Source organism: Rhinolophus sinicus, chromosome 8, assembly GCF_057876585.1.
Source record: "Rhinolophus sinicus isolate RSI-liver-muscle chromosome 8, RSI-T2T, whole genome shotgun sequence".
NCBI classification, from domain to species: domain Eukaryota; kingdom Metazoa; phylum Chordata; class Mammalia; order Chiroptera; family Rhinolophidae; genus Rhinolophus; species Rhinolophus sinicus.
The window spans coordinates 80,761,790-80,788,537 of record NC_142508.1 but is presented as its reverse complement, the minus strand read 5'-3'; the positions used below and the strand labels follow the sequence as shown (position 1 = coordinate 80,788,537).

At 51.1% G+C, this 26,748-nt stretch overlaps 1 protein-coding gene across 6 annotated transcripts in view; it reads right to left on the bottom strand.

The window, feature by feature from the left end:
• The window catches only part of ZNF536 (zinc finger protein 536), a 383,307-nt gene that overhangs the window by 330,706 nt on the left and 25,853 nt on the right, over nucleotides 1-26,748 (bottom strand). Inside the window, exon 2 of one of the 6 annotated variants that reach the window (XM_088800388.1) lies at nucleotides 25,503-25,697. The exons of the other annotated variants lie outside the window; for them this stretch is intronic. The gene's annotated coding sequence lies outside the window, so the exon portion shown is untranslated. The remainder of the gene's footprint in view (nucleotides 1-25,502; nucleotides 25,698-26,748) is intronic. 6 annotated transcript variants of the gene reach the window in all.

The window sequence follows — 26,748 nt, the reverse complement described above, 5'->3', positions numbered from 1 at the left end:
GCTCAGTGGTATCGAGGGCAAAGCCTGTTTCCTGGCACGTGTCTCTCCGCTGAGGGTCCCCGACGCTGTGGGGCTGTGGCCCTGCCACATCACAAAGGCACCAGGACAGAGGGACAAACCTTCCCACTTCGATTTGAGTGTGTAATTGTTTGAATACATCTCGCCTGCTCCACAATAATGTCATCCTTGGGTGACACAGATTTTAAAGCCCTTTGAAAAGGTGGAATGTGATCAATCACGAGTGTGATTATAATGGGATTGAAGTGGGAGAAGATAAGGCTCAGGCCCTCTCTGGGGCCGGGCTCGGGGACACAGCGGGGGGAGAAAGAAGTATGAGGGCCGTGTTCCCGCAGGAGAGGACACCCGTGGAGCCGTCACCCACACAGCTCCTCTCTCAAGAAGCACCGTGCAATTGGAGCTCCAACTGGAATGGCCCCACACCCAAGCCCGCCGCTGTGTTCCCGTCAACAGACCAGCAGCTCTCTCTTATACAGGGACGGCTGTGCCCCCCCAGAAGACATTTGGTCATTTCAGGGGACATTTCTGGTTGTCGCAGTGGGGACAGGGGGTGTCCTACCAGCATCTAGTGGGGAGAGGCCGGGGATGCAGCTAATCACCCTCCAGGGCCCAGACGGCCCCACAGCCAAGAACAAGCCAGCCCGAAACGGGAGAAACCCGAGACCCACAGAAGCCCAGGCCGGACGGGGAAAGGACGGGTCAGGAAGCAGTGCTTCCAGGAAAGGGGTTTGTAGCTGCTTCCACTGGCTTTGCCTCCGCTGCGCACCAGCTGACCGAGGCAGGTGACAGAAGAGAGCATAAAACAAGGAGGAAAGAAAGGAGCCTTTGAGCCAAATTACCTACTCTTGTGCCTTTTTATCTAAAACACACCTTCCACATTGCGTGTCAGAAGGGGCTAGAAAAACAGGAATTTTTTTCTTCAAGGCAAACAACCCAGGCCCAACACAAACACGACTACGTCTGGCACCTCCCCGGGACAGTTGGCCTCTCCCTGACGAATCACAATGGTGCCCACAGACGTGAAATTCACCCACGGAGCCAATCACATGGCCGGATTACCAAGGCGAAGAATTGTGAATTTCATTAAATATGTTAAAGGGGGGAAAATCAGCTTTGAAAAATAGTAATCCTGTCTTTCAACAAAAATATTATAGGAAGCTATGAATTTGGTAGATCCGAATAGGATGTTGGTACATGTTTTACTAAGGTAATATAATGGCACACTATTATTAGATCGCATTAATCATTACTGTGCCAACGGCGCTGACAGCCCCACTGAAAAGGATTGAAAGGCCTGGTAATGGATATAAATTACCCATTGTGTGATAAAAGGATTTTTACTAAGAAGGTAAGAATAAAACAGCAAATTTCTAATATAAGTGTTGTGTAAAAACCAAAATAAGAGTAATCCGCGGTCAGTAATATCCACAAAATCAAAAGTAAGCACTTTTCCAACAAGATAAAGTCACAATAAAAGAAAATACATATTCAGTACAATATAAAATTAATTTCTGAGTGTGTAATTCTGCTATCAACGTCCCTGGTTTCCGTAGTGACCTGTGCGGCCCCGGGTCAGGAGAGGTGGGTTTGGCTAATGAGACGTGAGGGTGAGTCTGCAGAGACATCAGAGTCGTCTCCGATGGGGACATGGGCACTGCCTTTCCGTTTGCATTTCAAGTTTTTATCAGCATCCACGTTGGGAAAACTCCATCACTGAGCCTGTTACTTTAAGCCTGACTGGGATGGAGCTGGTCTGGGACAGGTTCCTCCAAGACAGGCCCAGCCATCAACACCGGTGCTGAGTGACGGGAAACTGACCAGGGCGGGGCTTGGAGGTGACAGCTGGCTTTGGGCGGCAGCCCCAGCAGCTCACTAGGTATTGTGCCAGCTCTTGGCTGGTGGGCAGACTCAGGTATGTCACACACGAGAGAAAGAAGTCACCCTTGCAAGGCTTTGCCCCACCTGTGTCCGCATTCCGAGACGTCTGAGCATGTTCTAACATCATATACTTAGCTCACCCTGAGACCCATGCTGGATCCCAGTGACCACGAGTCCAGAAGCTTCTCCACAGCCCACTCTGTGCCTGGAGGAAAAGGGAGTGGCAAGGAGAAAGCTTACCCAGCACAGGGGTCTACAACCACCCAGGGCGGCCTGGCTCCTGGACAGACTCACACAGACGCCACTTCACAAAGGACAAAATGAAGGCCCTTACCACCGGGCAAGTCTGAGAGCAACCAGGCTCCCTCCTGGCTGAAGGACACTCTTAAAGCCGTGGTGGGCGGGAACTGCAAAGATAAGACCTGTTAGGAATTCAGTGTCGGATGGCCGTCTGGGCTTCTACAAGACAGGTGAGCAACACAGCACAATGCAACAACTCCAGTGCTAGCTGGGCCGAAATCCGTGGAGTAGCCCACTGCCCCAATTCACTGAGCAGCGTACAAGTGGGGACGATGTGACCCTGGCTGCAATGAAGCCAATCTGCTCTGCTTCCTTGAATGGGAAAGTGACACCTGCAGAGGGAGAAGGGGGAGGGGCGCCCACCCATCTCCTCTCTAGACAGAGACAGAAGAGCAAATAAGGGCTCCCTCCCCCTCGCTATCTTTGGGATTCTAAAAGCATGAACTGAGGAAGTCCTCAGGGTTCTGATTCTCTCCCTGATTTAAGAAGCCTCTATGGTAGACCACACATTCCGCCCAAATTTCCATGGGCCCTGCCTGTTCAGTGGCCAGGCCAGCTCTGCATGGGTCCATACCAGGCACCTGCAAGTGGCCCGGGCTCAGGGTGCTGTGTGGCAGTCAAGTCCTGTCTCCTGAAGCAGACCAGGAAAGCAGCAGGATGAGAAAGGGGCCCAGAGGGAAAGCCAAGGTGTCGCCCGCCCGCAGTGGCCACCCATTGGCTGGGGGCATCAAGGCCTCGCCCACCTGTCACGCACTCACTCCCGGGCCAGCCCACTCGGGTCCAGGGCAATCCAGAATCTCTGTTGTTCTGCAGTGGGACAGAGGGCTTTCAAGGGGCAAGCAGAAGTCCCTCTTGCTAGGAGATACTTACTGACCCTGACCTTGGACATTGTGACATTATACAAGTCTGGGAGGATTCAAGGGCATCTAGACAGCCCACGGTGGCAGCCACAGCCCAAGACATTGGGACATCAAGTCCCTGCCTTGCAACACTCCATCCAACTCCAAGACTGATGTCTAGCCACCAAACTGGCGTTTGCTGGCCGCGCGCTGGAGGTATTTTCTCAAAGCGTAGCAGGGACACTGCTATTTATAAACGAATTGCTACCTGCTTATCTTGAGATACTAAGCAAAAGTTTGTATCTCGAGCATCTGCAACAAGGACAGAAATTACAAGTCTCTCTCTCCTCAAGCACATTATCTTCTGCATTTTGTTTTTCCTGCATCAACATTAAAACCCAGAGAGTGAAAAGCAAACCCTGGATGCTCTGCTCCCCCAGCTTCTGCCCCAGAGCCCAGTGGACAGGCCCCCGCATGGGCTGCCCCTGCGAAGACCCACCCGCTCGGGCCACAGACTCAAGTTTAGGGCAGGGGTGCAGCGTGGGGACAGATGCAGACTCTTAATGCAGGCTATTATCCAGATGGCAGGGAGGACGTGGGGAGACGCACCTGGGGAAGTCCCTCAGCACTGATCGGACATCACCTTCCCCTGCACAACAGGGTAATGACAGGGCTCCTGTGCCCAAAGCCACCCGAGGCCCCAGCACAAGCTCTGTGACTGCACTGGGCTGCTCCCTCTGAAGCAGACCTCTCCGGAGTGGTCAGGGGTTATCCAAAGGTGGCTGGCCCACCTGGGCAAGGTGAGCCCACCAAGCTCCCTGCTGCACGAGCAGAGAGGGCCGCCCATGTGTCAAGGCTACACTGGGAGCTACACTGGGAAAGCAGGTCGAGTCAGTGCCATGTGCACCTTTCTGCACCGGTCTAAACAGGAGGGGGCTCCTGGGGTCTGCTGTCATCACAGCCACCACAGGTCTGCAAAGGTGACGCGCCTGATTGGGCTGGGGAGAAAGCCAAGTGCCAGCGTAGGGATTCTCTTCTCCTCGGTAAGAGAAACAGCTCTTCTGGAAGTAAGTAACCGTATTTACAGATAACGCAGTGACGTGACAGGGAACAGGTCCTACCATGAGGTCCCCCCTGTCCCTGCCTCCCACGCTGATGGGACACGGGAGGGGCCACCCACGAGATACTGCCCATGAATCCAGTTTGGGGCAGGTACCACCAGACCAGAGGGGAGGTGGAAGGGGGCCAACGAGAAAGGCAGCAAAGGGCCTGGCATGGGTCGGGGGCTGGGTGTGTTTCTGTGCCTGAGACCTACCCACTGTAAACTGATAGGACAGGCTTCGCCTTGAACACACAGGTAAGGCCCACGAGCAGCCACCTTAGCCACCAGCACCCGAGAGGACTCAGCGTACGGGACCCGTTCATGCAGTGACCATACCTACTGTGCGCCAGGCCCCGAGGTAGGCGGGGGGGCTGGCAGGCCCGCCATGGGTCACAGAAACCCACTGTGTGACAAGGCTACTGGGACAGGGAGCTAGCTGGGGGGCGGGGCGGGGGGCACGGGGAGGGCGGGCAGGAGCTGAGTGCAGGTGCAGGCAGGCCTCAGGGGAGACTGGGAAGGAAGCCAGGAGGCAAGAGTCCAGAGACCCTGACATGAGTGAGGAGCAGGGGACCTCGGAAGGAAGGCGGAAGAGGTGCTGGGGCTGCGACCTGGAGAAGGGAGCGGCCGGGAGCTGGGCGGAGGGGGCTCTTACGGCCCCATGTACTTCCAATGCTCTGTGAGATGGGGGAGCAGGGGGAGCTCTGAGAGGGGGCTTTGAAGGGGAGTGGAGAGGACAGGACAACGGGGGACACAGACAAAACCAAAAGGAAGTGGCAGGTGGCCCAGGCAGCCCTGGCCAGCCCTGGAGCACCCGTGTGAAGCTGCTGCAGGAAGGGGGAGGTCACATGGGCCCCACTAGGAATCAAGGGCGTGCCCCACCCTCCTGCGTTCTCCTGGGGAGACAGAAGCTCTGAGTAGAGAAACCTCCGCTGGGCAGGAGCGCGAGGGCGTTGAGAGAGGAGGTGATGGTGAATCAAGAGACGAATGGAGATGGGCACCATTGCCACAACCCTCTGCAATGAGCCCTGAGCTTACTGCAAAGACCCTGCGTCTAGGCCAGGGTGGTGCCTTCCCGCAGTCATTACACACTTGTCTCCCAGTCCACACCATGACAACATAAGGTCAAAAGCCACAAGGATTTCCATTTGCTGAGGGCAGTCTCTGTGTCACCTCCCAGCACATGGGGAAGGGGCTGTGTCCCACTCACCCCGCAGTCCCAAACCTCTGGCAGAGGGCCTGGAGCTCAGTGAATGTTGCCTGGGAGGGAGGGAGGGAGGGAGGGAGGGAGGGAGGGAGGGAGGGAGGGAGGGAGGGAGGGAGGAAGGGGAAAGGAAGACAGAGGATGGAAGATGGAAGGAAGGGAGGAAAGGTTGCCTCAGATCACCTCCCCTGGGCCACGTTCTGCGCCACAGGCTGAGCCTGCGGGAGGCAGAGCACATTCCTGAGCAGACAGAGGATCACTGTCCCCAGGGTCACTCTGAGACCCAGCAGCGGGAGCCTGGAGGGCTGCCTGCTCAGGAGTCTGGGCGGTTGGGGGCAGATGGAGCCAGACAAATGGCTTTCCTTCCAGGAAACAGTTGGGAGAGCAAGCCAGCCCTCCGGCCAGAGCGAGTGTGACTGACAGCAGACACCTCTGGAGAGGAGACCCAGTCCTGTGGGCCGGCAGCCCTGAACCCTGCTGTCCTGAGCCCCAGGCTCTCCTGTGTCCGACCGGCACACAGACGGGAGCTCCATCCTGGCCAGGGCGCACCACAGGGGCCACAACTCCCCTCTGGGGTTCTGGGTGCCCCTCCCAGCCCCACACCCAGCATTCTCTGCTCCCACCAGGGACAAGGACACTGTGAAAGTGATGACACTCCTCGCAATGGACTTGGGAGTTCGGTTCCAAAGCACTGAGTCTAACTTCCTCTGAGAACTCAGAGGGGTGAACATGGCCCCGAATGGCACCGCCACTGCCCCGCCAAACTCCCAGAGGGAGAGGATTCCTGCCGAGGAAAGTGTGTCAGGGCGCTGGTCTCCTGCTCAGCCCTCACCTGTCAGGTGCCTCCTGCGTACCAGGCTCCTTCTAGGTTCAGGGGACTCAGCAGCAAACCGTGTCTCTGCCTGCGTAGAACTTAGGTTTCAGGAGCAGGTTCAAACGCAAGACAAATGAACATAAAATACAGTGTCAGGGATACTAAACTCCAAGGAGAAGAACAAAGCCGGAGAAAATGACGGACAGCAACAGAGACTATTTCAAATAAGGCAATCGGAGGCGACCTCTCTAAAAACGTGACATCTGACAAGAGACTGGACCACAGCAGGGAGTGAGGCCTGTGAAAACCCAGGGGTGAGCTTTACAAGTAGCGCAGACAGTGAGTGCAAAGGCCCTGGGTAGAAAAGAGATTGTGCCTTCAAGGCCAGCAAGAAGATTCCAGTGGCGGGGCCTGGACGCTGAGCAGAAAACGGGGGCGCACAGGCTCGTTGGGATCCACCTACCTTGTCTGGCACAGCAAGTGATTTGATTTTATTGAGCCGTTGGCAGGTTTTGAGCAAGGGAATAGTATGATCTGATTTACGTGCGAGCAGGGTCACTCTGGCTGCTGTGGGGAGAGCGGATCAGAGGGGACCATAGCAGAGGCAGTGGAAAGCTGCTGTAGTGGTCCAGGTGAGAGACGATGCCAGCTTACCTGGTGGGTGCCACATTTCAGGACGCCATTCACAGAGATGCCGCGAGACTGGCTGCGTGAGGGGGACCCAGGCCATGTGCTCGCATCTCAGCCCAGAGTCTGGCGGCACAGGTACCAACTCCCAAGCCAGCCCGAGTGCAAGGCTCAGGTGTGGTAACCTTAGCTTGTTTCTTTTTAATTATGGATTTATTTCTTAGTTACAGTTGGCATTCAATGTTATGTTAGTTTCAGATGTCCAGTGTAGTGGTTAGACGTTAACATAACTTTCAGTTCCGGTGCTCTGACATCTAGGGCTCTGTGCCCCGGCGGGACTGCCCCTCCCAGGACCGGCCAATGCCTAGACAGAGTAGATGACGTCCCTGAGCGAACCTTCCCTACACACGTCTTCCAGCCCACGGCCCATGGCTAGCACCTCCTCCATCCAGCGCTCACACTCCCAGCCACTGCTCCTGCCGTCCGCATCCCAAGGCCAGGTACCAGACCACTGGAGACAGGCTCTGCACCCAGAGCCTGCTGAAATTACCCAAACTAACCAATCCTGAGCCTGCTGACCGTGCCTTGTCATGTCTTCCCTCAGAAACAACAATAAAGATTCGTGCCCATGCCCACCCCCACAGCTCCCTCTACCCCCGACCCAACCCCGGGCCTCCCCGTGTGGCCCTGCCTGGCCTGGTGCCTCCTCCCCTTGGGAACTGGGAGTGATGAGCTATCTTTCCAAGGGCCATTATCTCCTGGTCTGTTGGCCTCGCCACAGGCTTGCTCCCAGGGTCGCCTCTGAGCCACTGCCCTCTTCCTGGAGGGCAAGGCAGGCCCACTGACAAACACCCTCTTCCACCTTCCGCCCAAACAGGAGCTTGAGGAGCTCTTACTCAACAGCCACAAAGTTTCTAAAGCAGAGGACACTCAGTCAACCCGTTCTCTCCTAAAGCCCACCGGCCCACTCTACGGGGTCTGCGGACCGGGACTCACATGGTGTGAGCGTGTGTGCACAGCATGAGCTGGGGGAGGTGGCTGCTGCCACCCTGACGCCGAAAGAGTACCACATGGCGTGCGTGGGGCTGCCCAGGCCCGCTTCCCCAGCAAGGCTCTTCTTTCATTTTAAAACAAAGGTAACTTTGATGGCGAAGCTATTTGATACCTGTTCAATCTAAACGCTCTCAGGATACACAGACATCAGATGCTCAGGAACCTGAGCCCCCGAGATGCCAGCCCAGGTGCAGTGATGACAAACTGGGAGCAGGGGCTTCTTCCCGTCAGCATGCCGACCCCGTGCACGCATTTTTACAGGCTTTAGCATGAAAAAAAAAGCCAAGATGCTCAGAGCCAATCAAATTACTTCCCTGTCTCTTTAATAAACAAATCCATGCGTACATTAACAGTGTTGAAAATTCAATTTAAACTCTTTGTCTGCTGGTGCTTACTCTAAAGATGGTCTTTCTTAAACACCAGAACACCAAGGAGTCGTTAGTGCTCTCTCTTCATTACTTCAAAAAACCAATCATTAGACACCAGAGTATATACGTAATTAGAAAATCACTTCCTTTGCAATCCAAGCTAAGTAGTTTACATACTGTAATTACAGGGACAAAATCAATTTTTAATCATTTCCCTGATTGGGCTCATCAGCTCTGTGGGAACATTGTAACCTGCTTGTTGTGCAAAAGCAACATCTGGCTACAACAATTACCCTTTGTTTGCTACAATATTCCTTAAATCTTTGCGCTTGCATGAAGAAATGAAAACATGAACACAAGATATCTGGGTGTCTTTTTGTCCTTGATCAACATATTTCCAAAAGTTCTCCTCCTGACGTGAGGGTAATGGCCCCCGGAATTTACGGTTTAACAGCACACATCCAAAGAATGTATTTTTTCAGTGAGATAAAAGTATCTGATTGTTTTAAAGATCCATTCAGCTGCCTAATTGTTCCATAGCTAACACATGGTATTCAAACAACCCACACATTACCAAAGCTCATCTGGGTAATCACGGGCAACTATTATTGCGATGCTTTACACTTTTCTAATACAAATGAATGGATTTTATCAAAATTCAAAAAAAAAAAAACCTAAAAAGCTGAGTATGTGTGAAAAATAGTTGGTATGAATTGGCAAGGCGAGGCTAAGCATTTTGTTCTCTTAATAGGAAATGACCTCATTTACACTGGAGTAATAATTAGTACTGCTTCACTGACAGTTAAGAAAAAAAACTTTCCCAGTATAATAAGGCAGATCTCCTTTGTTAGGAGAGCTACATTGATTATTAACCCTTCCCAAGAAAGTCCAAGTTTAACTCTACCTTCCAGTGAGCACATGCTGCTGGCCAAAGGTACACACAGCTATTTTGGAAACCGTTGTCTCTCCCCCACGTTTCCAAAGTTTTGCATGGGAGCTTTTCAGTGGCAACTGGGAACACGTGGTGTCCCCTCGGAAGCAGCACGGGACGGCCCCACCACCCCAGCCGCGGCCGCAAGAGGCCTTTGCACTACCCGTCCTTTTGAAGTTTCTTGGCTTTGATTTTTGCTTGCAAGTCCCCCAACCTACAATTAATTCATAGTCAAAACAGCCCCGAGAAGGAGAGAAAGAAGAGAGGGAAAGTGAAGGGAGAGGGAAGATATCCTAGCTGGTGATTCGGAGCTGATGGTACAGGAAGGAGACGGGCGTGCTGGAGCCACTAAAAAAATACAGTCCAGGAAACAGCCAGAAAGTGTATACATACATCTCACACACACACACACACGTCCATGCACGACTTCGGAAGGGATACACTCAGGGACCTAACCATTCCTGAGCAATCACTGAGCACCTACCATGTGCCAACCAGAGTGCTAAGTATTGACCTGCACTTGTCACTTCCCCTCACGACAACCCGATGAGGTAGGTGCCATCACCATGTCCATTCATTGCTGGGAAGCTGAGGCACTAGCCGTGAAGTGACTGGGCCAAGGTTAAGAGCTCGTGGGTGTGGGGGTCCCGGCGGGCGGGTTCCAGTGCCCGTGCTCTTAACCACTGCACCACACCGGGGACGTCTGTCCCTGTGGCCTCAGACAGCCCGTCTCCACAGCAGCCTAGCTTGCCTAGTGTCCACGGTCGGAGCCATCCAATACCCTGGGCACGGTGTACTCAGGAGCATGCACAGCCCTTGGCACCATGCAGCTCATGGATTCCTAACCTTCATCCCAATGTGGGAGTCTGACCGGGGCCACGGCGGAGGACAACCCGTCCTCTAGGCCAGTGCTCCGAGGCAGAAAGCGCCATCCAGGTGTTCACGGCCTGTGTCCCCGGACACAAGTCCAGCGCCAAGCTGCCGCGTATCACGCGATCCCACTGGTGGAGTCCCAGAGCCTTAGCCTGCCCAGGAGGGGCACCCCAGCTCTGCCTGGAGGCGGCTTCCCCCGAGAGCCAGTGCCCGGCAGGCTCTGCCCAGGCCTTTGCCCAGCCTGGCCCAGGACTGACCCCGCCACAGGAATACATTTCTACATCAGCCCAAGACTCCACAGGACAGCAAATCCAAGACCACACAAAGAAGAAAACAACAGAAAACTGTAAATGGCTGCATGTACACAGACGGCATCAGCACATGAACTAACAGTATTCAGAAGGTAGCCTGCATCTTCATCAAACCACAAGGGGTCTCTGAAGTAGCTCATCTTGAAGAAATGCAGTCCCTGGACAACACAGGTGTCTGCTTCTGGGTCCGTCTACACTCACTGCAGGTGATGCTGCCATTCTGATGCCCGGCCTGGCAATATCGTGTTTTCAGCCCCACACAGGGCGGCACTGTCCAGCCTGGTGGCCCCCGAGCACCTGAGACGTGCCAGCCCGGACAGACACGTGCTGTGAGCTCAAAGGGCACACTCCACCATGTCAAACGTCTCACTTACATTCTTTGTACTTTGTACACCTTGAAATAATATTTTGGATACAATGAATGCAACAAAATATAGTCTTCAAGTCAATTTTACCCATTTCTTTTTACCACTTTAACATGGCTATTAGAAAATTTAAAATTGCATACATGGCTTGCATTTATGGTTTGCATCATATTTAGATTACAAAAGAGCCGATTTTGAGCTGAGAAAAAAAGCAGCCCATTTTGATAGCCAAATTTGGCCATAATAAAAATTCACTTATTTTCTGAAGCTGGTTTTTAGAAAAAATGTACTCATATTATCATCAATGTCACTTGAAATGTTGGTTCCACAGACATTCACTGGCATCAAAATGAAAGTTCAGTAAGTTATCACTAAACCATCGCTGGGTCTCTTCCGCAGGGGCCACTTTTTGTTTCAGTTCATTTAGTTTTAGTTTTGCAAAACTGGTTAATCAAGTAATATATGCTCATTTGTATAAAATTTGGGACATGCAAGATATTACAAAGAAAAAAATAACAACAATCCATAATTCTATCAGCTGGTGTGATTGCTATTGACATTCTGATGCATTTCTTTCTATTCTTATGTGCGCGTGCGTGCATATATGTGAGTTGATAAACATAGGTAAGAACATACTGTATGTGCATCTTTGATTTCATATGTCCCCAGACCTCCGGTCCCCAGTGTAAATACACTGGGTTGGCTATATGAGAGCACAGGTCGCTGGCTGACGTGGTAAATTCCTGCAGAGATTATAAAGGGAAAGCATTAAGAGAAGGAAAAGATAAGCCACACACTGGGAATGAAAAATCTTCACTGAAGACACATCTGATAAAGGACTGGTATCCAAAATATACAAAGAACTCTTAAAACTCAACAATAAGAAATAAACAGCCCAATTGAAAATGGGCAAAAAAAAAAAAAAACTGGAACCCTTACCAAAGAAGATATACAGATGGCAAATAAGCACGAAAAAATGTTTGACATATGTCATTAAGAAACTGCAAATTCAAACAGTAATGAGACACCACCACACACCTATCAGAATGTCTAAAATCCAGAACAGTGACAACCCCAAATGCTGGCGAGGGTCTGGAGCAGCAGGAACCTTCCATCACAGTGTTGGGAATGCAAAATGGTGCGGCCACTCTGGGAGACAGTTTGGCAGTTTCTTACAAAACTAAATCTATTCTTACCATACGATCCAGCAATCATGCTCCCTAGTATTTACCCAAAGAAGGTGAAAACTGACATCCACAGAAAAACTTGCACAGGGGTGGTTATAGCAGCTTTATTCATGATCGCCAAACCAGGGAAGTAACCAAGCTGCCCCTCGATAAGAGAATGAATTAGAAAAAAATTAAAAATGTGGTCCATCGAGACAATAGAATATGATTCAATGCTAAAAAGGAATGAGCTATCAAGCCGTAAAAAGACATATTACCAAGTGAAAGAAGCCAATCTGAAAAGGCTGCATGATTCCAACTGATGACCTTCTGGAAAAGGCAAAACTATGGAGAGAGTAAGGGATCAGTGGTTTCCAAGGGTTCAGGGGGTGGGAGGATGAGAAGGTGGAGCACTGAGGGCTTTTAGGGCAGTGAGATGACTCTGCATGAAACTGTAATCATGGATACACGGCACACATTTGTCCAAACTCAGAACATACAGCCCGAGACGGGACTGCTGGAGGCAAACTATGGACTTGGGCTGGTACTGTGTGGACACTGGCCAGTCAGTGATAACAAACGCAGCACAGACGTTAGGAGCAGGGGAGTGTAGGGAGGGAGCAGACAGGAACTCGGCACTTGCCACTCGACTTTCCTGTGCACCTAAGTCTATGAGCTTAAAAAGGAGAAAGGGAAAGAAGAGCTTGGAGAAAGCCTAGTAAGCCTGCCCCCCGGCCGGAACTGTTCCACTCCTGCGAATCACGGGACCTCCAGGCCTGAGACTTGGGGTTCCACCTTCTCTGATGCGTTGATGCCCAAACACTCCCCCAAGAGGCTGCTCGGGCAGTTCATCAGGAAGTGTGCTTGGCACCCGGCTCTGCTCCCGGCGGCTAGAGACCTCGTTAGGCCAGTTCCTTGCTTCTGTGTGTGTCTGTGTTGCTGCTCTGGCTGGTTCGACTCACAAAAAGAAGTGACCTGTGATTCACAGCAGAGCCCAGGTCAGCCGGGCCCGGCCCCTTCCCCAGGCCCATCTCCTGACAGTAAGGGGACAAGTTCCTCAGGCTGGACACTCCCCTCATCCCGTCCTTGCCTCTTCGGTGGCCAAGTCAGACAGCTGGCGTCTCAGGAAGCGCTGGCAGGAACCAGGGAGTATGGTTCCCTGGGGAGGCACAACGTGGACATGGCCAGCTCCCCAGGGAACCAGCAGAGACCACATAAGAGAATGATGATGTTTCTACATTTCTCTCTGGCCACTGGGTGCCATCAAAATGCTGCTGTCCCAGTGAGCTGTCCCCTGTGCATCCACACTAAGTTTAGCTCCAGCTACCGGTTATTCTGGAAAAGGCCAAGATTCAAGGGAAAGCAATTTGGAGGCCACGCAAAATACTTAACACTGTTTTCCTGTGATTTTATAGAAACAAGGAGAAATAGCCAATGCTATGGGTCCCTCACGTACCCCTCATGCAACAGAAAAAATAAAAAATAGCAAAGATGACAGGTTAAAACTAACAGAGAAAGCCCAGAAGCGAGTACTGTGAGGCCAGAGCCAGGGCAGGGCCACCACGAGGGGACAAGAGCCCCAGAGGAAGCCAACCAGTGAGTGGCAGGCCCCCTGCTTGTCTCATGGTGAAGCATCCAGCCCAGAAAATTCAAACCTAACAATTCACAGCAAAGGGGAAAAAAAAAAGAGAGAGAGAAAAAAAAAGTCCTCTCCCTCTAATCTTCCAAGGGTTTCCATTTTGGTAAAGATTTTATAAACATTCTTAGAAAGAGTATATTCGCTCTCCTCTGCCCACAGGTAACAGGGATGGCAGATGTTTCAGAAACAGCACATTACCAAAAAAAAAAAAAAAAAAAAAAAAAATTCCAGTGTCACTGAAACCAGAATGGAAAATGTTTTATACATTAACAAACATTGTAATGAATTTGCACAACACTAACCGACTGTATACCCAGCATAATGAAATGGTCTCCATCCTTTCAAAGAAAAAATTACGTATGCTACCGTGTAGCTTTAGAAAAGCATTGTTCTTAAAAAAAAAAAAAAGAAAAGAAAAAAACGCCTGCATTTTCGCAGCTACCATGTAATTTGTGAGATGCATTTTTAAATGATCTGCAACAGCAGCGGCTTCATCAGTCAGATGATACCAATAGATAATTCACCAAACCGTCACATGATCTTCCATCACTCTAAAAGACGCGAATATATTGCCACAAGCTTTGGGAATAATGGGTGCACCTGTTTACGGTGTCACCTCTGTTTGCTAATTGTCTCCTTGAGCTACATTTTACTTCTAATGCATTTATTTTTGACAGGCAGTGTCTATTTAGAAATCACATTACTTCAAGTGCAATTGTTCTTTTGTCTATCAAGTAAATGAAGTGTTGTTATACAGATTTCAGGTTCTGATTAGTAAAGTTTCAGAGCCCCAAAAAGGTCAATCAGTTATTTACCTGAGGTAATAGAAGGGTGACAGATACCTTGACTGTTCGCCAGCTCATGCTATTGGCCATTTTATTACAATTACTCAGTCTAACTTGCGTAGAGGCCCCTGGGCTGGGCGGGCTGTGGGGGCACAGCTCACGCCCACAGACGGGCACCCAGGGAGAGTGGCCGGCAGGCAGGTCTCGTGTTGTCACCAAACCCATAAATATGCGGCCCCTGGAAATGCCCACGACTGCGGCCACATGAGTGTGTTGGTGGGTGCGTGTAACTATCTGCTGACGAATTCGCCCATTAAAATAGATACTGTAAAATAATGTTTCAAAGCATGTTACTCTTCGGGTCTGACCGAGTGAGTTCAGCTCAATATGAAAGCGATCACACCCGAAACCAAACCCAATGACACTGCTGGAAACGCAGAGCTGCCTGTGGACGCCGGCAGCAGCTGCAGCCCGGGCGGCTCCCACAGAGGCCACATGCCAGCCAGGCCTGTGGACACTGGTCTGTGGCATCTTCATGTGTCCGAAGAGGCAGGGGACCCACCTACCGCGAACATGTGGCAGAAACCAGACTTACAGAGACATTACTCGGCTGAGTAACCGGAAGGTGTTCGCATTTGAAGGAAGAACGCAACCTGAGCACCAACTGGTTTCCTGGGGTTCAGATCCAAAGGTCTAAACCTCAGGTACCCACAAATTATCCCTAGGGATCATCCACCGACCTAACGTCCCGCCTCAAACGCAGCCAAAAGCATGAATCAGAGGCAGCTCTGTGCTGAGGAGTCACTGGTGATTTCGGTGGGCCCCCCACGGCTTCTTTTTGTCTCTCCTGTGCTCCCAGTCCATGATTTGCCAGCTGCGTGTGCTCCCCAGCTTGGCCTGAGCTCAGCCCACACGCTCACGTATGCCCGGTGCAGGGTCTAGCTGAGCACCGGGCCACTGCCCACTGTCCCCACTGCACACAGGGAGCCTCTCACTGACTCACTGCGCCCAACACGCCCCTCTCTGGACAACCACCTCATACAGGCCTCGGCCAGGCGGCCACCCAGGCAGGCACCCGGGCTGATGGACAAGTCTGGGGACAAGCTACTCAACACACTTGCCAAAAGAGAGAGACACGGACAGCCACGCTCAGCTTAAGTCACTCTAAATTGGCTCCCTGGAGCATTCCCTACCTCGTTCACTGAAGACGGCCTGTGTTTCCTCAGTGTTTAGCAAATGCCAGGTAACCTGAGCGGGACTTGCATTGTCTCACCGTTGTTTTTCCAAAGTGTTTTCCCATCAGGACTATAATTATATGCAAACTACTTGACTTAGAACCATTCACAAACATGTTTTAAATGTTCACCAGGATTATTCCAACACCTAAAAGCAAGACAAGGGAAGACATGAATCCTTTCTTGGAGACCCTAAGGCCAGTGAGATGGGGGAGCCCCAACATGTAGAACCACAGCAATCCTCAAAAAGCAAGACCCCCGCGACACTTTTTCCTGGAGTCACGAGGAATGTCCTCTTCATCCTGCAATTTATTTCCATTCTAAGCACTCTAATCATGGGAAGTACTTTTTGCTTTTTAAACAGCCTGCTTGTTTCTACAGGTCAAGAGCATAAATAAAACAGTCAAGTTGGAAACTTGGAAAGCTCGTTGCAGGAAAGGAAGCCGTTACACATCGTCCATTTGTTCAGACACCAGGCAGCTCTCAGGAGGCAGCTTAGCCTCGTGTAAAAGCCGGACCCCAGCCGCCAGCACTCACGGGGAGGCTGGGGACAGGCTGGGGGCTGGGGACCACATGGGCTACATGGCCAGGTTTTAACGCACAGTGCCTTCCGGGCCCAGGCTGCAGCCGCGGGCTGCACACGCCTGACTAAGCTGTGACGGGGTCATGCTGCCATAGGAAGTATCCTCAAGAGCTAACTATGACATTGACTCCTGTCACCACTAAAGTGGCTCCTGATGGACGGAATTAAGTGCCTACCAATTACAAAACAGGATCCAAACGCGAGCAGATCATTTCTCCATCACAGGGGGTCTTGGGAAATTGAGAAGCTCTGAAGCCAACATATTGAAGGTGGAGACGATTGTCACAAAAAATAAATAAATAAATAAAGGAAGGAAGGAAGAATGGGTGAGAGGGAGGGAGGAAGGCAGGAGAAAATAATCATCATCCATTGCTCCACATGAGAAATCACGTAGGTGTGCCGACCGCTGAGAACAGAGCTCACGACCGAACAACCCGCCGCCAGTGCAGCAGACAGGCTAGCGTAATTGTCCACTGGAGGAAAAATTTCTGGGACAACTTCAAGAACTGGCGTTGACTTCTTGTGTCTGAAGGAAGACAGGGTGTCACAGCACGTTTAGGGCTACACCCGAAGAAGACAGGACACCGTGGGCCAGGGACCAGAGAGGCTGATGCCAGAGCAGGGGCAGAGCCGTGCCTCCCAGGGTGTGAGACCGAAAACACGAGGATGACAGGACTGGTGGCAGCTGGAGACCACAGTGAGCCACCAGGCCACGTCTTTACTGCTACCTTCACTTCCATTTTTTCTTTATTCTGCATGGCTGAAGGAGTCCCCACCCACCCCCCTTTCTTTTTATCAAACATTCCTAATGTAGTGATAAAATGAGGAAGAATGAAAGATTATTATAAAACAGGACTTTTATGGCTAGCGTCTATGGAACAGTCACACTGTTACATATATTTTCTCTAAGTAATCAGAAATGTATTGGTATTTTGAAATTATGTATCTCTAATAACACAAAAGTACTTAAGAACAGAAATAGACAGTAATGGAAAATGCAGTCAACTGTTGACAACATATAGAATTTCTGAAAATAATTTGCAGAGAACAGCAGAGCAGATGAGTCAAAATTTGCACAAAAATATTCCTTGCCTCCAATAGTCCGATGTAATTCATTTTCTATCTCTGTTCATTAATCATTGTTAAAATTAGTGATCCATTTCTTCCACTCTGCCATCTGCACTCAGCTTCGTAACAAACATGACACCTTCCTGCATAATAAAACCTGACAACTACTAGGATGCATTTCCAAATAGCTTTCTGCATATTTGCTCCTCTATAACGGATTCCACTGTCAGACAAAAGTGGATTATTTAACCAGAGTTCTTTCTTTATCAATTCTGAACGCCGATGTGTGAGAGTGTGAGTGTGTGTGTGTGTGTGTGTGTGTGTGTGTTTGTGTGTTGAAATATGATCAAGAAAAATCCGTTAATTTTAATTAAAATGAAGTTTTCCTGCCTTGAGAAGAAGATATTTTAAATCCAGGTTATGCCAGCCAATATCACTCACCAGCAGCACGGCTGGGAAGACCATGCTTGAATATGAAGTTTGCGTAAATAATTTGCAGCTTCATCTTGTAAACTTTTCTAATAAAAATGATCTTGACATTCCAACCCCCTAAAAAAAAATTTCATTTTAATATCCTGCTTTATTTTGTTTTTTCACTCTTTGATCACAGAATTTCAAATAAATATTTTTAGGGACAGACAAAACAATCAAGGAGCGGGGAGATACAGAGAGAACACCAATGAATAATTAAACACATGCCAAGCGTTCCCTGGGGAAGCCACCGCTGGGTCCAAACCACAGGAAAGCTTCCCTGGTCCTCCTGGAAGCCATGCTATGTGGTGCCAATCAGTCTGGCGGGGACGGGGATGGGGACAGGAGCTGCAAAGCAGGACCCGCTCCTCACGCCCTGGAGAGAATCTCTGAGCCTCCAAGAAACGAGTGCTGCCGAGTCTCTGCACCAGCTGGAGAAGGGGCGGTTACAAGGTGACACCAGGCAGGACTGCATCCTTCTTTTTGTCCACCCCCAGCCTGTCTGCTCTCATTGCCCCGTCCTCTGAATATGGCATGTCCTAACTAGGGACCCCAAAGGTCCCAGCAATTCCTGCATGGATCCCCCGCACCTGCCCAGCTCCATGTCCTCAAGACGCTGGCTACACGGAAGGAGACAATGTGTGCGGATGTGTCCCAACCAGGGCAGAGTGATGGGGCTGTGATGGAGGAGAGCTCTTTTCATTAGCAGGGAGCACCTCATCCTAAGTGACCCCAGGTGGATCCAGAAGACACAAGATGGCACCTGAGCCCATGGAGACTTCAACAGGCAAAGTCGGCGAGGAACAGGGTCCTGGCCCAGCGAAGGCTGGTGGCTGACTGCCCTGGTTGGGAGATGTTTGCACTGGGCTCAGAGCCGCCAGTTCCCCGTCTCTGAGGGACACATGGTCATGGGCACGAGGGAGGCCCAAGAGGTAGCCCCCGAGAGTACGGCCAACAAACCATGTGTGAAGTCAAACACAGCAGCACCGGGAACACAGCTCCACAATAAACTGCACTGGCTTTTAAATCAAGGGAATGGCTGTTTAATGACGGGCCAATGAATCCACTCTGTCTGTCTTGGTCCCTCTGTCCCTCTGCCACCCCCCCACCCCATCGCCCCCCCACACACACGCCTACTGACAGAGCAGAACTTGTTTAATCCCCCAGTTTATCTTTCTCTGTCCCCACAGCCTGGTGTGGAGCTTGGAGCAGATCCCCCAACTAAGCCTGATTAGAATGAGAACAGTCAAAAGACAAACTTTGCAAAAATCAAGGTTTAAAATAGAAATAGCAACTGACCCTCAGCTGCACGGCTGCTGGCTGGGACAGTGACAATAGCGACTCTTTTGTTAAACTTTCCTGGGAGACGTGCTCACCAGACTGGGGTGGAGGGGGGGTGTCTGTCTGTCTCATGTATGTACAAGTGGGAAAAAGGTTTTCAAATAGCCATGGCTTAAAAAATTTAATCACAAATTACCATTCACCCCTTAGCAGCCAAAATGTCTGTTGTTTCATTTAACATATACAGAATCCAAAGCTCCCTTATAAATATTTCAGAACTTGAAACCTTCCATTTTGTCCCTCAACAACCACACACACACACACACACACACACACACACACACACACACACACGCGGTGTGAAGCCCCTCCCCCAGGCACTGTCTCCCAGCACCCACTCCTCTGGCCTGGAGTTCCCTCTCCCCTTCACATGTCTGCATCCTGACACGTTCAATTTCAGGTTATCTGCACATCTGAATTATAGAGCGCTGACGGGGACGGAGGGCAGGCCTCCCCGGGCTGATTAGCACCATTTAAGAACGCTTTCGCCAGGCGGCTGCACTGGCTAGGAGCGCCACCATGGTGGGTGGCCTTTCTGTGTTACAAGTCAGCACAGAGCTGTCTCATTTGAATTAAATATGGACAGAAAGAAAGATCTGATTATGCTTATTCATAGCTAACCTTTCAAGTCACCCGGCTGCCAAACTTGAAGTCAAAACTGAAAGTTTCTTTCCTGTGTTTCTGGATTGTTGAGCATTCTTATTTTCTCTTGCAGTTTTTCACTGAGTCTGAAGTGTGCGTGTGTGTGCGTGTGTGTGTGAGTGTGTAAATTTCAGCCTAGCCCAGTATGCGAGTCTCTTTCTAGAAAGATGCCTCAGTAACGATTCAGGGGAAAGCTTTTCACTTAAAGACCAACCAACAACAATGGAAAGGCGGGGTCTGATTTTAATCCATAAACATGTGAAAATGAGCAGCACACACACACACGGGGCTATCGGAGCTTCTTCCAACAATGAGCAACTGAAAATTTGATCAGCACAAATAAATTTCCGACGTGGGGCTGACAGGGCAGATTCAGAGAAAACCTGAACGTTCACGAGCCTGGAATTGTGGGGTCCAGAGAAACGCGCTCATTCGTGGTAGCGTTTTGCTTTGCGTCTTCACCTTCACAAACAGGCACAAACCCCCTTACTTTTAATTCCCCTCCCTCCTCAGTCTGGGCGACTCCTTCAAACTGAGCTAATGAAAGGAGCGGGGGTCCCTGGGAGTTTCCGAGGCCCAGGTGACGGCACCAGGCTGTGGGTGACGGCTGGGGCAGGCACTGGCTGGGGCTGGGTCCGGGTTCCAGGCTCTGAGACAGGGCAGGGACCCAGAAACGCTCTCTGAAAGCATTATGCGACACACCAGCTCTGGCACCCACGTACCCAGCCAGGCTCTGCTTCGGTTCAGTTCACTTACCAAATACTTACTGAGCTTTTATCGTGTGCCATGCACTGGGCCACATCCTGGGTTTTCACAAAGGAAATGCCACGTGCTCCCCCACCCACCCACCCCTGCTTCCGTCCACTGCTGTCCACATATGGGCACCTCTGTCTCCCACACGTGCCTCTCTCTGAGCACCCACACTTGACCGGATGAACCTGGCACACGTGCTCTGCAAGTCATTCCCGCAGGGCTGCCGAGCTCCTGCTGCAGAACCCGCGTCTCACCCTCCTGGGGGTCCTCCCATAAAGTCTCAAACATGGAGTCAGCCAAGCCCCCCAGCCACCTGTACAGGAGGAAAAGGAGGCTGAGTGCAGCCAAGTCGGCCACCCCCTTCCCAAGGGGCCCGCTCCCCACCACAGTCCCACCACAGCAGGGAAGTGACACCATTGCTCCTCCATTCTTCACCAGCCACCTCGGGCCCCTCTGAGCTCCCAGAACCTAAGCCCTCTGAGAGCCACAGCCCCTGGCCACGTCTGCAACCGCTGCCGAGCCCTCCCCGCAGGGGCACTGGCAGAGCAGCAAAGGAGTGCCCTGCTGCCCATTCTCACAGCACCCCACCCCACACGCCTGCAACACGAAGAGCAAAGCAGCCTGGACAAGGGGCAGGAGGGGTGGCCTCGGTGGCCTCAGAGCAACGCAAGGCTGATAATTTTCACGTCAGCCGCGAGTTACTGAGCACAAGGGTTTCTGTCACTCTGATCCCTTGGGAAAAGTCGGTGAGACAGTTGGTGGCTGTCTCCCTCCCACTGTGTCCTGGGTGGCCCCGGTGGGAAGGGAGGAAGAGGCTGGCTGCACGCTCTCCTCGCCCCGTGGCCGTCTCTGCTGAAGGAGGGGCTCTAGGCGCACGTTCCTATTGGTCATCCATGAAACACTCCCGTTGCCACCTAAACCAAACCCACATTTCTGAAGGGGCTAAAAGAGCTTTCTCACGACAGCTCTGAACCGGAAGATCTCCCAGGGTGCCAGTAACTGCATCACCAACAGAGACACAGCAGCGTACCCACAGCGGCTCGGAGCCCACGGGGTGTGTGGGACTTGGATTAACCGGACACACATCCAGGGGGCCTGAGCTCACCGGCTGGGAGCCCCCCCCCCCCCAGCGGGCACAGGCCAAGGAGCCTTGTGCAGCCTCAGTCATCCATGAAGCACCTTCGCAGCTCCCGCCATAGCCTGTGCCACCTGGACTCTTATTTACTTAATATTTCCCTCTAACTTTAAATCAACTCACTCACTTTTGTTAACCTCACCTAAGCAGTAAAATCTGCGAAATCACAGCTAGGAAGTGCTGGTCATATTTTTCCAAGAGCTTAAAACACCCGACTGCTGGAATTTAAAATCCACGCGTGTGTAACATCTCCCGTCATGCGACACATGTGGAGACGCCCCCTGAAGTCCAGCCCAGACTGGGGGCCGGAGGCCCTGGGGAGCACGGGCTTGGTCTCCGACTGTCTCGGGAGCAGGACTGATTTGCAGGGCAAAGGGTATGGCCCCCCATCTGCCTGCAGCCCTCCTCTTCCAGGGGCCTGAGGCTGTGAGATTCACCAGAGACCCTGCCGTAAGAACGGCAGCCAAGGCTGGTGCCCGGATGTCATTTCCTCACAGAAAGCCCTCACCCTGTCGCTTTCTAATCCAGAGAAGACCCTCAGTGGCCACAGTTAGTGGCCAACAAACTTCATTCTGATTCTACCCTAAACTCACCACCAAGCGTTGATCTCACCCCAGAAAGCTCGACTTGAGACAAGCCACCGCCTGAGGGACAAGAGGCCGGCCTTGTGCCCCGACCCCAACCCCTTCCCAGCACCACGGTGATCACACAACGGAGACGTTTCTGTCCAAACAATGCAGCAGCAGCTGTGCGATGTGGAGGCAGGATCCTCTCACCACGAGCAAAGTCTACACGGACCCTGGAGGCTTCAGGGGACCAGGCAGCTCCCACGGGGACAGCTGCCCTGGCGTCCCAGCCTGGGCAGGGAAACGTCATCGCCCAGCACGAGGCAGGACGAGGAATTGCCCCAGCAGACATTTCACTCTTACCTGCTGCAGCAGGATGGATGGAAGTCTCCGAAACTCATGCCTAACAAACATGTGAGACAGCTGAGTCACCTCTGCACTTTCAATATCCTGATAACCACATGTAAACTTCTGAGAGGGTCCCCAATAAGTAAACTCTAATACAGGCGAAAGAGAAAAGTATCTAATGACCAATCACCTGTCCTTTTGCATTTTAACCCAACAACTCAGCCAGTGACATGGCTCATTGGCTCTAAAGGCTTGTGCTATGGCCTCTGGGAAACCAGGAATGTACCAGAGTGTGCACAGTGGGGGTGCAAGGGTGGGGATACATATCCAGTCTCGGAAAAGCCATTTGCATATGCCATGCCTGAAGGCCCTGGACTGCAGACCCCAGACCCCTGGAGGGTGCCCCGAAGAGTTTCTGATGCCGCAGGTCTGGGGTGGGGCCTGAGAACCTGCATTTCTAACAAGCTCCCCAGAGACGCCCACGCTGTCTTCTTGAGTCCCTGGAAGGGACGGACGGCATCCAGGCCCCCAGTGTGTCTGTCACTTTGGTGGTGTGAAAGTTCTGATCATCAGTAGGGTGTAAGGTCTTTTCTCTTTAAAGTGTAATCTCCCATATGTGAAAGTTATCAGGGCGTCGGACGCCCATTTGTGGTCCAGGCAAAACCACCACCACCCCTGCCAAGTGTAAAATAAAGGACAGATGGAGTTGCTACAAGTTTCTCTCAGCTCTACCCTCCGAAATAGCACAGGTTTCAGGTACTTTACTTGTCTTTAAGCAAATTACCCAACACCTATAATATAATGGTATGCTTATTCCAGTGTAATAATAAAAAATTGTGAATTGCTATATATGGCTTGTGTACTAAAGAACTAGCCACATAGAAACATACATTTGAAAACCATTCATCTGCTGAGATGACCAAGACCCTCACTGATGGGGAACAGCGACAAGCGGCTCCATGGTAGCTCTTGTAACATACGGTCCTTTCGGCCCCAAAGGTACTTTCAGCTACGCATTCAGCATGAGTTGCCAGAAAGAGCCGGAAGCAGCACGAGGAGTACAGCAGGTCTCACCCCTTCCCTGACAGCGAGCCCCAGACCCTGGGCTGTGCCTGCGTATCTATGAAGCTTCCATCAGATTAACAGGCAGATGGAGCTAGTTTGGGTTTTAAAGCCCTTCTGTCACCAGAGCCATCGGAAGTGGCTTGGAAGCGAGTCGGGTTTGTAGGTTGTGTGGGTGACACCTATTTGCAGCACATGACGTTTCCATGGCTGACCACTTCTATTAACATCTAACCCCCAATGGCTTGACTCCTCATTCACTGATGTGGCATTCGCACTAGCCAGAGGGACGGCAAGGCCCTGGAGGGACTCTCCTATGGCACTCCTGCCAATGCGAGGACCGGAGAGAAGACAGGGAAGGGGCCGGTGCGGGAGGCGGAGGGCCTCCCTGGGCAGCAGGACGGCAGGCCGGCCGGTGGCCACGGCGTCAGTTGGGAGGGTCTAACAACCGCAGTGACAAGTCCGCTGGCTCCCTACACGCCACATGACCAGGACAAAGACCGCGCCGGGAAGGACGTTCCCCTAACTGCGGTTTTCTGGGCTCCAGAGTCTGAGCCAAGAAGAAACCAGTCCCGCACACTCTCTGCGTGCTCCTCCACGCGTGGCAGAGGTCTGCTCAGGAGCGCAGCGGCTGGCTGACCACGCAGTGGCCTCCGTGCCCACCTTCCCTCCCTCCAGAGACTCTCGGCCCTCCTGGGAGGCAGGCCAGCAACTGCATCAAGGCCCGTAGTCTCGGCAGCATGATGTTTAGCTCTTCATTATAAACACAGTCGACCTACAGCCGGTCAGCTGCTAGCCACATGGTGGTAATGAGCCCAAGAGCCCGGAGTTCACAATTATTTCAGATTTACTCTCTTCCTGATCTTTCATTTTATCAGCAAAACATCCTCTTGGCAATGGGTATTACGCTAAAAGTTAAATGAAAAGAAACGCGAGGAAGAGTCCGCAGAAGGCATATGAAAGGGAAATATTCAGACCTCAGCCTTGGCCTTGACCTTTCACTGTCTTTTAACATTAAACATTTGCCCCACCTTCGAGAAGATAAATGTGGCTTTTGATGACAGCCAATGTTATCTGAGGATTAAAATAGCCCTCTTGCAGCGCTCAACATTAAAGTCTTCCGCGTTTGCAAAATTGCAAACAGATGCAACTCAAGTACCTGCAAATAATCTGCCAAGACCAATTTCAAAAGGGAGATTTCAAAATATGTGGAAGTCATTAGGACATGTATTATTTTTGCAATGAATAGGCGCCAGGAGTGTCTCAAGGAGCAGATGGGTGCTACTTTGTTTATAAAAGATCAACGGAATATTCGGCTGTAAATGAAGACATATAAGCTATATGAAACAATTATGGTAAAATGGCGCACATTTCAAAGCTAATTGTAATGGTCTTTTAAGATCTGAATTCCTCATTTCTTACTGCATGCTAAAATATCATTTTAGTTTTGGGTCTTGATTGATATAATTACCAAAATGACAGAAAATTAAAGTAAATGCTGTCAGTTTTACTGTTGTAAATGTTGTCACTTTATCACTTGTTTACAGTGGCACCAATACTGATAAATGAATCTTTTTCAACATGAATAACAAATGTGACCTCCATCTCCCGGAAATCTTCAGAAAGGACAGCCCCAAACGAAGGGCCCGAGCAGAAAGAGAGAACCTCAAACTGCAACAGAGCAGAATTTCACGGGCCCCTTGCTCTCACTGCCCAGCTTCAGACAGCTCCTGTTGCTAATAAAAGTCTCCACCATATCGCAGAGGAAAAACAGAGCCAGCAAACACTCGCCCTCAGCCGGTCCCTGCACGTCTGTGCCACCGCCCAGGCAGGACCCAGTTAGGCCCCTGTTCTATTTTCCTGTTTGACATTGGTAATCATGCGAATTAGATAATTACTCATGGAAAATGTGATTAAACATACGTCCCTATTGCCAATACCAAATCACGAAGAAAGGGCAGTTCTGCGAATTGCTTTTAACATAAATCGCAAACAGGGCTCGTAAAAAATGTCCAATTAGGCCACTACCTCGTGACAGACGGGCTGATCCTGTGACTTGCAGAGACGCAAACTGGGTGCAGGGACGTGAGGAATCGCGTGGGGCACCCTGGATCTCCATTTCCACACGAAAGACTTCTCTGCCCAGGTTGCTGTCAGAATTTCACCGACTCCTTTTTCCTCTTCTCTACAATTAACTTTCTGTGGGGCCGTGAATTCTGTGAGCTGCGGGAATGGCAGAAGAAAACGGGACAGAGAGGAACTGGGCTACAGACGCAAGTCTGGACGGGGGCGCAGAGGGGCAGCTGGAGAAGGAAGCAGCAGCGCAGAGGCCACACGAGCCAGCCAGCCGCCCGCCTGCAGAGGCTCGGACCTGAGGGCTCTGAGCTGCCCCTCCCCCCCACTCTCTCCTCTTGACCAAGCAGGAGGCTGCCGGCTGCAGCACCTCCCTCCCTCCGTGCGGACCCAGCGGCACGGCTTCTCCGTCAGTCCTTAAGCCGAGCGCACATATTCTCCCACGACAGGGTCCAGGCAGACAAGGATCCGCACCCTACAATCACTGATGAAATTTGTATTGACTCCAAAATCAAAAGTAATGAGAAGAAAATTGGTTCACAGCCTGACCCGACAGTTCCAGACTGCTGTACTGAACTTGCAGAAAGACATTTTTTTATTGTCTCTGGATTTCAATTAATGACATCGAGCTACCCCATCCTCCCATTATTAGTTTGAACAGAAGATCAGATTTAAGAAGTTTCACTAAATTAATTACTGTAAAAGTATCTTGCATTTCTGGGAAACCTTCCTGTTTTGTAAAGGAAGCAACTCCCCAGACAGGCTGGGGACTCGTGGAGCCCTGCAAACCGAGCGCGTCCAGCCCAATACGTGTTCTTTAAGTTCCCACATGTGCTTCTGTGGCAAACTGCACATGCGTGGAGGGCACAGCAAGTCTGGGCAGGGTCATGAAATCCTAGACGATCTCAGCTGGAATCATGTCCCGGCAAATATTTCTCCTTAGGTTTTAGTGCCAGGCTAGAATGCCGTATTCTTGCCACGCCAAGCTCTTAAGCCACATGCTCCTAACAAATTAATAATAGTAACCCCACAAACGATCACGCTGAAAGCCACAAAGGAGAGCCATCCTCTTTTGAATGAAAAGAAAAAAAATAAAAAGAATATATCCACAGACACTATCACTGCCCCTATCTTGAGTAAAAATGCAAATTATGCCACACGGTGCTAAATTATTCCGGGATATTTCATAATGTGAATTAAT